Source organism: Apium graveolens, chromosome 7, assembly GCF_009905375.1.
Source record: "Apium graveolens cultivar Ventura chromosome 7, ASM990537v1, whole genome shotgun sequence".
Classification (NCBI taxonomy): Eukaryota; Viridiplantae; Streptophyta; class Magnoliopsida; order Apiales; family Apiaceae; genus Apium; species Apium graveolens.
Window position 1 is genome coordinate 51,407,663 of NC_133653.1, and position 12,939 is coordinate 51,420,601.

The 12,939-nt window shown below is 39.6% G+C and overlaps 1 non-coding gene across 1 annotated transcript; it reads right to left on the bottom strand.

Annotated features, from left to right (window-relative positions):
* Window positions 1-6,077: 6,077 nt before the first annotated feature.
* Window positions 6,078-6,184, bottom strand: LOC141675317 (small nucleolar RNA R71). Its single transcript, XR_012555975.1, has one exon. It is a non-coding gene; the product is annotated as a small nucleolar RNA R71 (small nucleolar RNA).
* Window positions 6,185-12,939: the final 6,755 nt, after the last annotated feature.

The following is a 12,939-nucleotide window of genomic DNA, read 5'->3' on the forward strand; positions in this document are numbered from 1 at the left end:
CACGGCACCAGTTATTACAGCACCAGATTTGACAGAGCCTTTTGAGATGATGTGTGATGCGAGTGATTATGCGGTAGGCGCAGTTCTTGGGCAGCGCAAGAATAATCTCTTTCATGTGGTCTACTATGCTAGTAAGACCTTAAATAGGGCCCAAATGAACTACACCACTACTGAGAAGGAGCTCTTAGCTATAGTATTTGGTTTCGAGAAATTTTGATCTTATCTGCTTGGGACAAAAGTGACAGTATTCACTGATCATGCGGCCATTCGCTATTTGGTTTCCAAGAAGGATTCGAAGCCAAGACTCATTCGTTGGGTGCTCTTACTACAGGTATTTGAGTTAGAGATCAAGGATCGGAAAGGTACTGAGAATCAAGTAGCTGACCATCTCTCTAGATTGGAGAATCCCGAGTCTACTTCATATGATAAGACATTGATCAATGAATCTTTTCCGGATGAGCAGTTGTTCGCAGTTCAGGAGGAAGAGCCATGGTTTGCAGATATTGTAAACTATCTTGTCAGCAATCTAATGCCTCCTAATTTGACCTCAGCTCAACAGAAGAAGTTTCTGCATGAGGTGAAGTGGTATATGTGGGATGAACCATATTTGTTTAGACAGGGAGCTGACCAGATCATCAGGAGATGTATCCCGTTCAATGAGACGGCGGGGATATTACGAGACTGCCACTCCACAGTTTATGGTGGACACTATGGTGGTGAGAAGACGGAAGCTCGTATTCTGCAAGCAGGTTTTTTCTTGCCTACTTTATTTAAGGATGCTCATCAATTTTTTTTAAGGTGTCATCGTTTCCAACGAGTGGGAAATTTGATGAAAAAGGATGAGATGCCGTTAAATGTGATGCTTGAAGTCGAGGTCTTTGATGTTTGGGGAATCGATTTCATGGGGCCTTTTGTCTCGTCCTGCAACAATCAGTACATCTTGCTGGCAGTCGATTATGTCTCAAAATGGGTAGAAGTCAAAGCTCTACCGACAAATGATGCAAAGGCAGTGTTGAATTTTCTTCATAAGCAAATTTTCACAAGGTTTGGAACGCCTCGGGTAATCATAAGTGATGAAGGATCGCATTTTTGCAACCGTAAGTTCACTTCTATGATGCAGCGTTATAATGTGAATCATCGAGTTGCTACTGCCTATCATCCGCAAACAAATGGTCAAGCAGAAGTGTCTAACAGAGAGATCAAGCGCATTTTAGAGAAGGTTGTTTGTCTGTCAAGGAAGGATTGGTCTTTAAAGCTCGATGAAGCTGTTTGGGCTTACAAAACAGCATACAAAACTCCACTTGGTATGTCCCCATCTCAACTGGTGTATGGTAAGGGATGTCATTTACCTGCGGAGCTTGAGCATAAGGCCTATTGGGCATTGAAAAAGTTGAACCTGGATCTAGATGCAGCTGGAAAGAAGCGAATGCTTCATCTTAATGAACTTGATGAATTTCGACTCCAAGCGTACGAGAACAACAAAATGTACAAGGAAAAAGTGAAGAGGTGGCACGATAGGAAGCTACATCCTAAGTTATTCGTGTCGGGGCAACAAGTTCTCTTATTCAACTCTCGTCTCTGACTTTTTCCTGGGAAGTTAAAATCAAGGTGGTCTGGACCTTTTATTGTCAAAACTGTGTTTCCATATGGAGCGGTGGAGATTTTTGAGAATGATCCGGACCAAGCATTCAAGGTTAATGGTCAGCGTTTGAAGCACTACTATGGGGACACGGCAAATCGAGAAGTGGTTAGTGCCGTTTTATTGTCAACTTGAGGAAGGTACGCAACGTCAAGCTAATGACGAAAAAGAAGCGATGCGTGGGAGGCAACCCATGATTTGTTGTTACAGGAACCCTTAGAAGTTAATAACCTATCTAAAATTACAAAAAAATCATAAAAATCGGGCTGAATTTTTTTTTCCAGTGACCCCCTGAGCGCCCGCTCAGCTTTGCTGAGCGACCGCTCAGGGGTCGGCTGACGGAAATTTTTTTTAGTCAATAAAACTACAAAAAAAATCAGAAAAATAAAACACAAATTTCAGCCCATAAAACCCACGACCTATTCCCCATTACCCCATGATTTTTACCCATAAACCCACTCCTAATTAAATTCTACCCTAATACATTTCCTATATACATACACCTATCCCATATATCTCCCACACAACTTCTACACTCAAACACTCTCCCAAACACAAAAACATAATTCTCAAGCACTTTTATTCAGATTCAATGCCACCCAAGAGAGCAAGGACTATTGATAGCAGCAGCACTGTGCCTACGGCTGATTCTTCGAGGGGTACTGCTGCGAGGCCTCGGTTGAATGATAGGGCTGCGGAGGAGGAGTACACTAGGCTTTTGGGGAAGCCGATTCTGAAGGAGAGGGGATTTTTATCATCGGGGAGGGATGATGAGTTGTTACCTGTAATTAATGAGAAGGCGTGGATAGCTTTTTGTGAGTCACCTGAAGCAGTGCCGATGAGCGTGGTTCTAGAGTTTTATGCGAACGCGAAGGCCGAGAAGAATGGGTTTTCTATGGTTCGGGGGACGACGGTGGATTATCACCCAGCGGCGATTCGCCGTATGATTGGCCAGCGAGAGAGGAATCCCACGGAGGAGAACTGGAACGAGAAAACTGCTGAGGATTTTGACTTGGATTTGATTTGTGCTACTCTCTGTAGGTCGGCACAGTATGGAAGTTCAAGAATGGAACTAATGAGTATCGTCACTTTCCGGAGATCGCGATGAACAGGTCTGCCCGTGCATGGAATACGTTTATTTGTGCTAATATTCTGCCATCTTCGCATGCACATGAGGTCACACTTGAGAGAGCACAGTTGTTGTAGGGAATTTTGAATGAGGAGTACTATGTGGACCTTGGTGAGTTCATCTACCAAGGACATCTAAAGTTTTTGAGGGGAGCTAAGCAGATGAATATCCCTTATGCATCCACGGTTACTAAGCTTTGTCGAGCGGTGGGAGTTCAATGGTCGTCTCATGAGCAGTTGCAGTTGTCAGCCGCTCCTATTGATTCAGGGACTCTGAATGTGATGCAGGAGTGGACCGGTGGTGAGCCCGAGGAGCATGTGATGGGTTATCATCTTCCAGGAGGGCGTCCAGCCTGAGGTGGTACTATGGCTAGGCCTAGGCGTAATGAGGCTGGTTCTTCGAGAGCTCAGGAGGGTGCTGGGATGGCTATGTATGTGACGCAGAGCAGGTTTGCTCAGGAGCTCACCCTTGCGCTAGGGACTGCGTTTAGAGGCCTTGGAGTTGACATCCAGTGGCCAGTTTTTGGTGAGGAATCTGCATATCCGCCTCCTGATATACCACCCACTGAGGGTGATGATGATGATGACTCCGAGTAGGTATACCCTGTGTCCCTTTCTATTACCTTCACTGGGAACAGTGAAGATTTTAAGTTTGGGGGTGGTAGTTAAGGAATATTTTGTGTGTGTGTCATATAGCTGCATATTCATGATAGTTCATATAGTTGCATAATTTTTTCCATATAGTTTTTTTATAGCTTTATTGGTTTATCATATCATGTAGCTCATGCATATGCCATGATCCCTTTTGCGATGATTTACCGACTGATTTGTGATGTTGATGCGAGTGTAGTTATAGCATTAAAGTGATGTTGAGTCATGTAGGTTGATATGCATGCTAGAAGCACTTGTATTTTCACTAAGTCTTAGAGAATGCTTAAGGACTAGATTGTTTTTATGATCTGATTGTTTTCGAGGTTAATCTATTTATTCTGCTTAGAATTTTATAATAGATTCTTAGTGATAAAGGCATGAAAAAGAAAAAAAAATGGAGTAAAAAATGGAATTTGTTGCTAATTGTGGCTAGGCGTCAAATGGCTAATAGTCGGCTCGTATATCTATGCGAGTAGTCTAGGGTTGAGCAAGATGGAGCGAACGCACTTGCTCAGAAATTTTAAAGAAAAAAAGAAAAAAAAAGAAAGAAAAAAGATAAAGAGAAAAAAAAGAGTATGTGTTTATGCATAATTGATCACGAGTGGGCACTTTGGTATTCGAGTTATTAAGTTCTTAGGGGACTTTGTGCCTAGTGACCTAAGGCTTTTAGAGTCTGGGATCCGCTAACCTAACACTCGCTACATGGATACCATTGTATAAGTCTTTTATGAACCTCACTCATTGCACGGTCAAATAAGCATTACTGTTAGTAATAAAAAACATGATTTCGTGATAAGCTCCAGAATTCTTGTAGTGTTATAAGTCACTTTGTGCCTAGAATTTTTATTCTTTGTAATCAAGTGATTGCCTTGATGATAGTTGAGTCATAATAATAGATTTAGTTCCGGAGCATATCTGTTAAGCATCTGCACACACCATGTTTTTGGCTGTATGTTAGTTGACATGATTTGATTGATCTTTAGTCGCCTAATTGCATTTGTTGAGATGTTGTAAGTTGGTTGGTTTGTTCGTAGTAAGGGGGATCACTGCATTTCATATAGATTGCATTCATGCATATTTTTATTTATTTTTGAGTCTGTGACGCTTGAGGACAAACATCGATTTAAGTTTTGGGGTGTGATAAGTGTCATTTTATACCGCTTAGAACGTCTTAAAATGGCTTAAATTGGTGTCTTGAAATCAAGTATTTTGTGTATTTGATGCATTTTTCTAGTGTTTGTGCGTTTCAAGGTAATAGCTGCATTTCGGGGGAGTAATCATCAATAATAAGCCTTGGCATGTGTCTAGCATTGTGAGAGGGAAGAGAGGAGCAGATTATAGCGAAGAAATGGAGCAAAATCAGACATTTTCCAGTAGGGGTCTGAGCGCCCGCTCAGCTATGCTGAGCAGCCGCGCAGGAAGCTAAGCGCCCGCTCAGCTATGCTGAGCGGCCGCGCAGGGACGGGAAATTAGAATATTTATTTTAGACTTCTACTTCTGTTTGGCTTCCAACTTCTGAGTAATCTGAGTTTTATGAGACTTCTATATAAGTAGATTTCAGAGACGTTTCATGGGTGTTGAATCGTTGTATTAATCGAGGAGCGAAGGAGATAAGGAAGAAGACCGTTTTAGCACACCGCAACGAAGAGGAAGCATATTTTCTTATGATTCTTTGTTTTGTTGTAAAGTTGGATGCTAGTTTTCTTTGCTTTGAACCTATTTACTCTTGTGCCGTACTCTGATTTAATATAATTAGTTTAGTTATTATTCTCTTGTGTTTATTTATCATGTTTTCATATGAACCCATGATGACGATAAGTGCTAACATGGGCTAATCATGATCATGGGGTCGTAACGGATTTACTATGGAATTCTTTAGTTAGTTGTTTAATACCTTAGTGTGTGATGATTGTATGATATCTAGTATTGGTTGTGCGTATTCGTCTTATGTGTGTCGCGAACATATAAGATAGGGTGTTAATCTCTTGAGAAGCGACGGTGGATCTCAAGATTTAGAACTTGCCATGCTAGCATAGGTTCATGTATGATGTTGCATGATTAGTGGGTAACTCTAACCGTTTTATTCGCCCTGTGTAATCAAAAGGAATAACTTGTGCTTAAATCATTATGTTGTCAATTTCTGTAGACATATAGGGACTCAACATAATTGATGCCTATTCAACTTCTATCTTAATTGTGGATGTTTGGTAGAATGGTATTAGTACAATAAAAGTTGGCTTTTATCAGTTTCGTGTTATTCGATTAATATCATCACTGTTGCATGCTAAGGGTAATAACAATGACTATTGAAGGAAGTAGTAATGAAGTTGTGATCTCATGAGTGTTTTAATATTGTTAATTCGAAGTGTTAATTAAGTGGTTCATTTTAGTAGTTAATTATAGTTCATAATTAGTTAATATTATTCTAAGTGTTATTGTCTTAACATTGAGAAGTAAACATACATTGGTGAGTGAGTTTAATTGAACATAATTAGTCTGAGTCTATGTGGGAACGAACTAGAAAGTATTATATATTACTTGCTAACGCGTATACTTGCGTGTGTTATTAGCGCGTGTTTTCGCCCTAATATCTATCACAACTTGGGAAGATCTTGCTCAAAAGTTTCTCACCAAATTTTTTCCCATGGAAAAGACTACAGCAATCAGGAATGCTCTTACCCAGTTCGCGCAGTAAACTGCAGAATCTCTGTGTGAGGCTTGGGATCGATATAAGGAGATGCTAAGGAAGTGCCCACACCATGGCATGCCTGATTGGATGATTATCAACTATTTTTATAATGGATTGGGTCCTACTTCTAGGCCCATGCTTGATGCAGCATCAGGAGGAGCCTTGTGGGATAAAAGCTATGATGAAGCTTATGAACTTGTTGAACTGATAGCTGCTAATGAGTACCAGAATCCTTCCCAGAGACTGACTCAGGGAAAAGTAGCAGGAATTCTGAAGTTGGACGCAACAACTGCTATAGTTGCCCAACTTAAGGCTTTGACAATGAAGGTGGACACTTTGGCTAAATATGGAGTTAATCAAATTACTAGTGTCTGTGAGCTTTGTGCTAGTGCCCATGAGACTAATCAGTGCATAATTTCTAATGAATCAGCTCAGTTCGTGAGCAACTTTCAGCGATCGCAGCAACCTGTGCCAGCCACCTATCATCCTAACAACCGCAATCATCCTAATTTCAGTTGGAGTAATGCTCCGAATGCGGTTCAACAACCTTATCAGTATTATCCATCTAAGCAGTACAACCCCCCCGGGTTTCAGCAACTGCAGTATGCACCAAAACAACAACTCCAGCTGCAGCAAGCTTATGAAAAATCTGAATTAGAGGAGTTGAAGCTTATGTGCAAGAGCCAAGCCGTTTCTATCAAGACCTTGGAAAATCAAATTGGGCAAATTTCCAATGACTTGCTAAATTGTCAACCTGATACACTACCTAGTGACACTGAAGTACCAGGAAAGAAGGAAGCTAAGGAGCAGGTAAAGGCAATTAGTTTGAGGTCTGGGAAGGTTGCAATTCCCGATCACACTCAAAAATTGACTGAAGAAGCTGGGGTTGAGGAAGAAGCAAAACAGCAGGATGAAGAAGTGGAACTAAGGAAGACTACTGTTGAGCACACTCTGCCTGAGGGTAATACAGGGGAGAAAGAGATCTATCCTCCACCGCCTTTTCCTAAGAGGCTATAGAAGAAAAAGCTGGACAGGCAATTTGAGAAGTTTCTAGAGGTGTTCAAGAAATTTCATATCAACATACCTTTCGCCGAGGCTCTCGAGCATATGCCTAGTTATGCAAAGTTTATGAAAGGTATTCTCTCTCGGAAGGTAAGCTAGATGATTTAGAGACTGTCGCTCTCACGGAGGAATGCAGTGTTGTGTTGCAGCAAAAGTTGCCTCCAAAGCTTAAAGATCCAGGAAGCTTCACTATTCCATGTACTATTGGAAAAGTGTCTTTTGACAGATGCTTATGTGACTTGGGAGCTAGCATCAATCTGATGCCCTTGTCAATCTTCAAGCAATTGGACTTACCTGATCCCAAACCAACTTACATGACCTTGCAGTTGGCCAACCGTTCTATTATATATCCAGGTATTGTGGAGGATGTCTTGGTCAAGGTGGATAAACTCATCTTCCCTGTTTATTTCTTCATTCTTGATTTCGAGGAGGATTAGAAGATTCCCATAATCTCGGGAAGGCCTTCTTGGCAACTGGCCGGACCTTGAATGATGTGCAGAAGGGTGAGCTTACAATGCGAGTGTTGGATCAGGATGTGACTTTCAGTATGGTCAATGCTGTGAAATTTCCCACTTATAATGAGGAGTGCTTAAAAGTCGAGTTGGTGGACTCGGTGGTCACATCGGAACTTGATCAAATGCTAAGGTCTGATGCCTTAGAAAAAGCCTTGTTGGGAAATTCAGACAGTGAAGATGACGAAGTAGATGAGCAATTGCAATATTTGAACGCGTCTCCCTGGAAGAGGAACATAGATATGCCTTTTGAATCTCTTAGAATGGAAGAATTAAGCACAGCTCCTAAACGCCTCAAGCCTTCTATTGAGGAAGCTCCTACTCTTGAGCTTAAGCCTTTACCTGAACATTTGAGGTATGCCTTTTTAGGTGATGCATCTACTCTGCCTGTTATTATTACATCTGACCTTTCAGGTATTGATGAGGAAAAACTTTTGAGAATTCTGAGAGAGTTCAAATCGGCAATTGGATGGACTATAGCATATATCAAGGGAATCAGCCCTTCTTATTGCATGCATAAAATTCTGTTAGAATAAGTTACCAAACCTACAGTCGAGCAGCAAAGAAGACTTAATCCAATCATGAAAGAAGTAGTAAAAGGAAATTCTGAAGTGGCTAGATGCAGGGATCATTTATCCTATCTCTGACAGTTCATGGGTAAGCTCGGTTCAATGTGTACCAAAAAAAGGTGGTATCACTGTGGTAGCAAATGACAAGAATGAGCTTATTCCTACAAGAACAGTCATGGGGTGGAGACTCTGTATGAAAATGATTTATACAGAATCACCTTGTAACTTCATCTATATAATTTACATTTAAATCATTGTTTATACTTTACACAACTGAAGTTTTCAAGGATTCTTACGAAAAAGATATATATATTGAAGTACATCCTAATTTCGTCTTTTAAAATATATTGAGACCTTGTTATATTATGCATGACAAAGATTTTCAGAAATATTATATAAAAGATATTTTGCATTGTCGATCATTTATATATTATCTTGTGGGCTGTGTTGCTCACTCTTGCATTACTTATTCATCACAAAAACAACTAAGCAAGATGGTCATACTCCAGTGCACCCCACACGAGACTGTGGGAAACACCCCGCAACTACCCGCTGAGAACTTAGCCGCTATTGTTGCAGAGGTAGATCTACTTGTAGATTAGGCTTTCAGTTTTTGGTAATCAAACTCATTTATAATTATTACTTTTGTAAGATAATGGCAAGTAACTAGTAAACTTATTAACTAAACATTTAGGGTTTGTAATAACTTATAAGTAATGGATCTTATGATTGATACTTATCTCAATTTTATCTATTGGACTATAACGTATTGTGGAATGTGTATTATTGCGGGGTCATAACATGTAGCTATTTATTTTTTATTTAAGTTAGGTGTTATCAATGAAAATGGAGACCGTGACAAACTGGATCCCCAACTCCCGATCTGGGGTGTTACAGGCTCTATGCAAATTGGCCCTTCGAGGGATTAGTTTAGTTTATTTGGTGCTCTAGGCACATTGGCTCGGCCCTTCACGGGGATTTGTTTACTTTATTTGGTGTACTAGGCCTATTGGCCTTTTCAGAGATTGCTTTAGTTTATTTGGTACTCTAGCCACATTGGTTTAGTTTATCTGGTGCTCTAGGCAAACTGGCCCTTCGCGGGATTTGATTATATTTGGATATAGTTTGAATTGGGATGCAACTTTGATTTGGTTTTAGGATTGGATACTGTTAGGTCACACACACTGCAGAGGGGGTGAATACAGTGTAAAATACAATCAAATTGAACTTTAATATCTTAAGTAACAGAAAACAAACTTTATTGAAATAATAAACTCTGTTACAATATGGAACTGTTACCTCTCAGTGATGAACAAATATCACGAGAGCTGCTAGGGTTATAATGAATAATCTTCTCGAATATGATAACACTTGTAGTGTAAACCCTATGTCTATGTTTATATACTACACAGTTACAAGATAATCGCTAATTGATATGGAATATAATTCTGCTTCCTAAAATATATCAATCAGATATCTTTTCTTCCAAGTATTCCATTCTTCACGGAATTCCTTCTTCATGCATATCTCTTCTTATGATTATCTCGATCTTCTTTCCTTTAATCAGCTACTGTCCTTATCTGATCGTCCTTCAGCACTTAAGTTCTGATATTCAACTTCTGATGATTATCTCCTGATAATATAAGTACTGATATCCTTAAGTCCTGACTTCAAGTATAAGTACTGATTCCCAGTTAAGTACTGATTTGTCCTGTTAAGTAAGATCTGAAAACTAAACATAAATCATATTAGCCATGATATTATCAAATATATCTAACAATCTCCCCCAACTTGTAAATTAGCATAATATACAAGTTTAACAGATATTTGATGATGTCAAAAACATTAAGTACAAATGCATGAGAATTAGACTAGATAACTACAACTTATAGTCCTTAAAGCTTTACCAATATTTAACTTCTGATAACAACTTCAGTCTGTACAAATATCAGAATTTAAGCAGTTGTAGATCTTTGTTTTGGCTTCATCTTCTGATCTCTCTGATGTCAGGAGTTGTTCTGAGATAGTTCTTCAACAAACATCTCTCAGCATATCTAAGTTCATCAATCATCCTCCTTTTAGCATCTTTAAACTCTGCAGTATCTTCACCAATTTGAAAGATTGCAGCCCTGAGATCATTAATCTTTGCTTTTCTTATATCCTGATCCAGTCTGATGAGATAAGCTTTATCAGACTCAAGATTGAATTCCACAACCCTGTACCCTAGAAAGGTAGTTATAATTTGAGCAGTGTTGGGCTTCATTTTAACTATATCACCCTTGTGATCTCTGTACTTTGGAACATATGTGATGTCAGACTTAACAGAATAAAGCCTTTTCTGTCTCTTAATCTGATCCTTCAAATAGTTTGCAGCAGTTCCTGTCAATCTGTCATCCACTTGAAGTAAGAATAGTACATGCTCCAATTCTTCAAAATACTTCAATGGAATGGCATTTTGCCTTATATGATAAACCCTACCATCTGTCATGAAGTACAACAAGATGTGTTCTTTCAAGTAGGTATGGTAAACCATTTGTACATATTCCAGTTGATTCAATCTCTCATGAGTTGTTCCAATACCTGGTTCAGTCAAGGAAGTTGGATCATTGGTAGTGTTCTGTATTCTCCTTTCATCAGCACTTCCCAATCCAGTTTTATCTCTTGCTTCCTTTCCAGTAACTACTCTAGCTTCAAAACCACTTGCAGTAGTCTTCAAAGGTTGAGTCTGTTTTGCTTTAGTGAATCCTGGTAGGAGTTTCTTTGGTCTATCTTTTGATATCAAGTTAACTTGAGCTATGTCAAAGGTTACTTGCTTCTTCGAAATATCAGAACTTACTGTCTCTTGACTCTGAACAACTTGAGCCATGTCAGAGGTTGTCTTAAAAACTTTTCTTGAAGTCAAAGTAAGATGATCCTTTTCATCAGTAATTTCTTCATCCTCAGGAGGCACATAAATCTTGATAGGTTCACCAACCTTTTATTTACCCTTGGATCTTGGATCTATCTGCGGTTGTGATTTAGCCAATGTTGCTTCAGTATGTGTCCTTTCTTTAATCACAATGCCTTTGAGTTTTGGAAGTGGCTTTTTACCAGAAGCTTCAGATTTAGATGTGACTTTCTCTGATTTAAGTCTGGCTTCTTCTTCCATTAAACTCTCCAAGTCCATTCCTGGATTTTCCTGAAGAAATAACTGTCTTGACATTTCTTCATCAAGATCTAAAAGTTCATCAGAACTTATTCTTTTACTAGTAGCAGAACTAATTCTTTTCCGAGTATCACAACTTGTCCTGTGACTTGTGATTTCAGCTTTTCTTGATGTGAATCCTCTATCTTGACTATGACCTCTACCCGTTCCAGAGTTTCCTTGATCATCCTTTTCATCATCCTTCCCTTTCAGTGTCGTGTCAGTCTTGCATTTGGACTTAATTACTTTCTCCCCTTTTTGGCATCAGCAGGTAGTAGAAGAGAGACAAGCAATTCCACCGAGGCTTGGATTTCATTAAGTTGTGATTGCTGAGAAGCTTGATTTTTCATTATATCATCAATCTGAGTTTGTTGATTATCTTGAGTCTTCTAAATATAAGCAATCCTGTCAAAGGTAGGTTGGAAGAACTTTTTCTTATCAATCTTGTGAACTTGCTCTTGCTTTATTAGTTCTTCCCTTAAGAGATGTAACTCTGCATGAGTATTTGAATGAAGACCTTGTAAATGTTTAGTACTCAATGCAGTGACTCTAAGCTGTGTTTTGAAATCATCAGTATTTAACATCTCATCAGCTTTTGTCAATTGCTCAGCCAGATTCTGTGCAGTTGGAACACAGGTGACTGAGTTCCATTCCTTAGTCCACTCATGTCCTGCAGGAGTTTCACTCCAAGGCACTGGTGGTTCTCTGGTAACAAACTTCTTAACAAGTTCAGACGTAAGAATAGTTTGTTGAGGAGCATGTCCTGAAGGACCTGCTGCATCAGCATCTGCATTTAAAGCAGCATCACCAGTATCTCCAGCATGTGCAACATCAGAACTTACAAAATCAGTATTTTCGGATAAGACAACAGTGTGAGTAGCAATGGAGGCTTCAACATCCTCTAATTGCTGATCTGGTTCTAAATTCTGATCAACAGTCGTATCCTGATGCTCACCTAAATTCTGATCATCAGCATCTAGATGCAGAGAAGGTGTAGTAGATAACTCTGGAGTTTGAACAGCATCAGTAACAGGTGTTGTGGATGGATTATATGCTGTTAGAGCTTTTAATAGAATTACTTCAGGCACAACCAAGTTGTGAACATCAATATCAACACTTGTGCCTGGATCAACAGGAGATACAGATGGTGTGTTGGCCTTTTCAGAAACAGCTTCCTTAGATGGAGTTGATGGAGAAGAAGTGACTTTAGCAAATTCCTTTTCCTGTGAGATCAGAGATTCCTGATCCCCTTCCTTAGTTGCTTCCTCTTCATCATCTGAAACTGGCCTATTTGCCCTATGTTTCTTGTATCTCTTTGTAGATTTGGATTCCTTGGGAGTTTCAGGAACTGTCATTCTTCTAAGCCACTTGAGAAGCCTAGATCCCCCAATTCCAGAATCCTTCTGAGAAGTCTCTTTCTCAGCTGCATTTACAACAGCTTCTGAAGAAGGAACCTGTTCCTCGGTATCAGATTCATCTCTCAAAGTAATCCTCCTTCTCTTTTG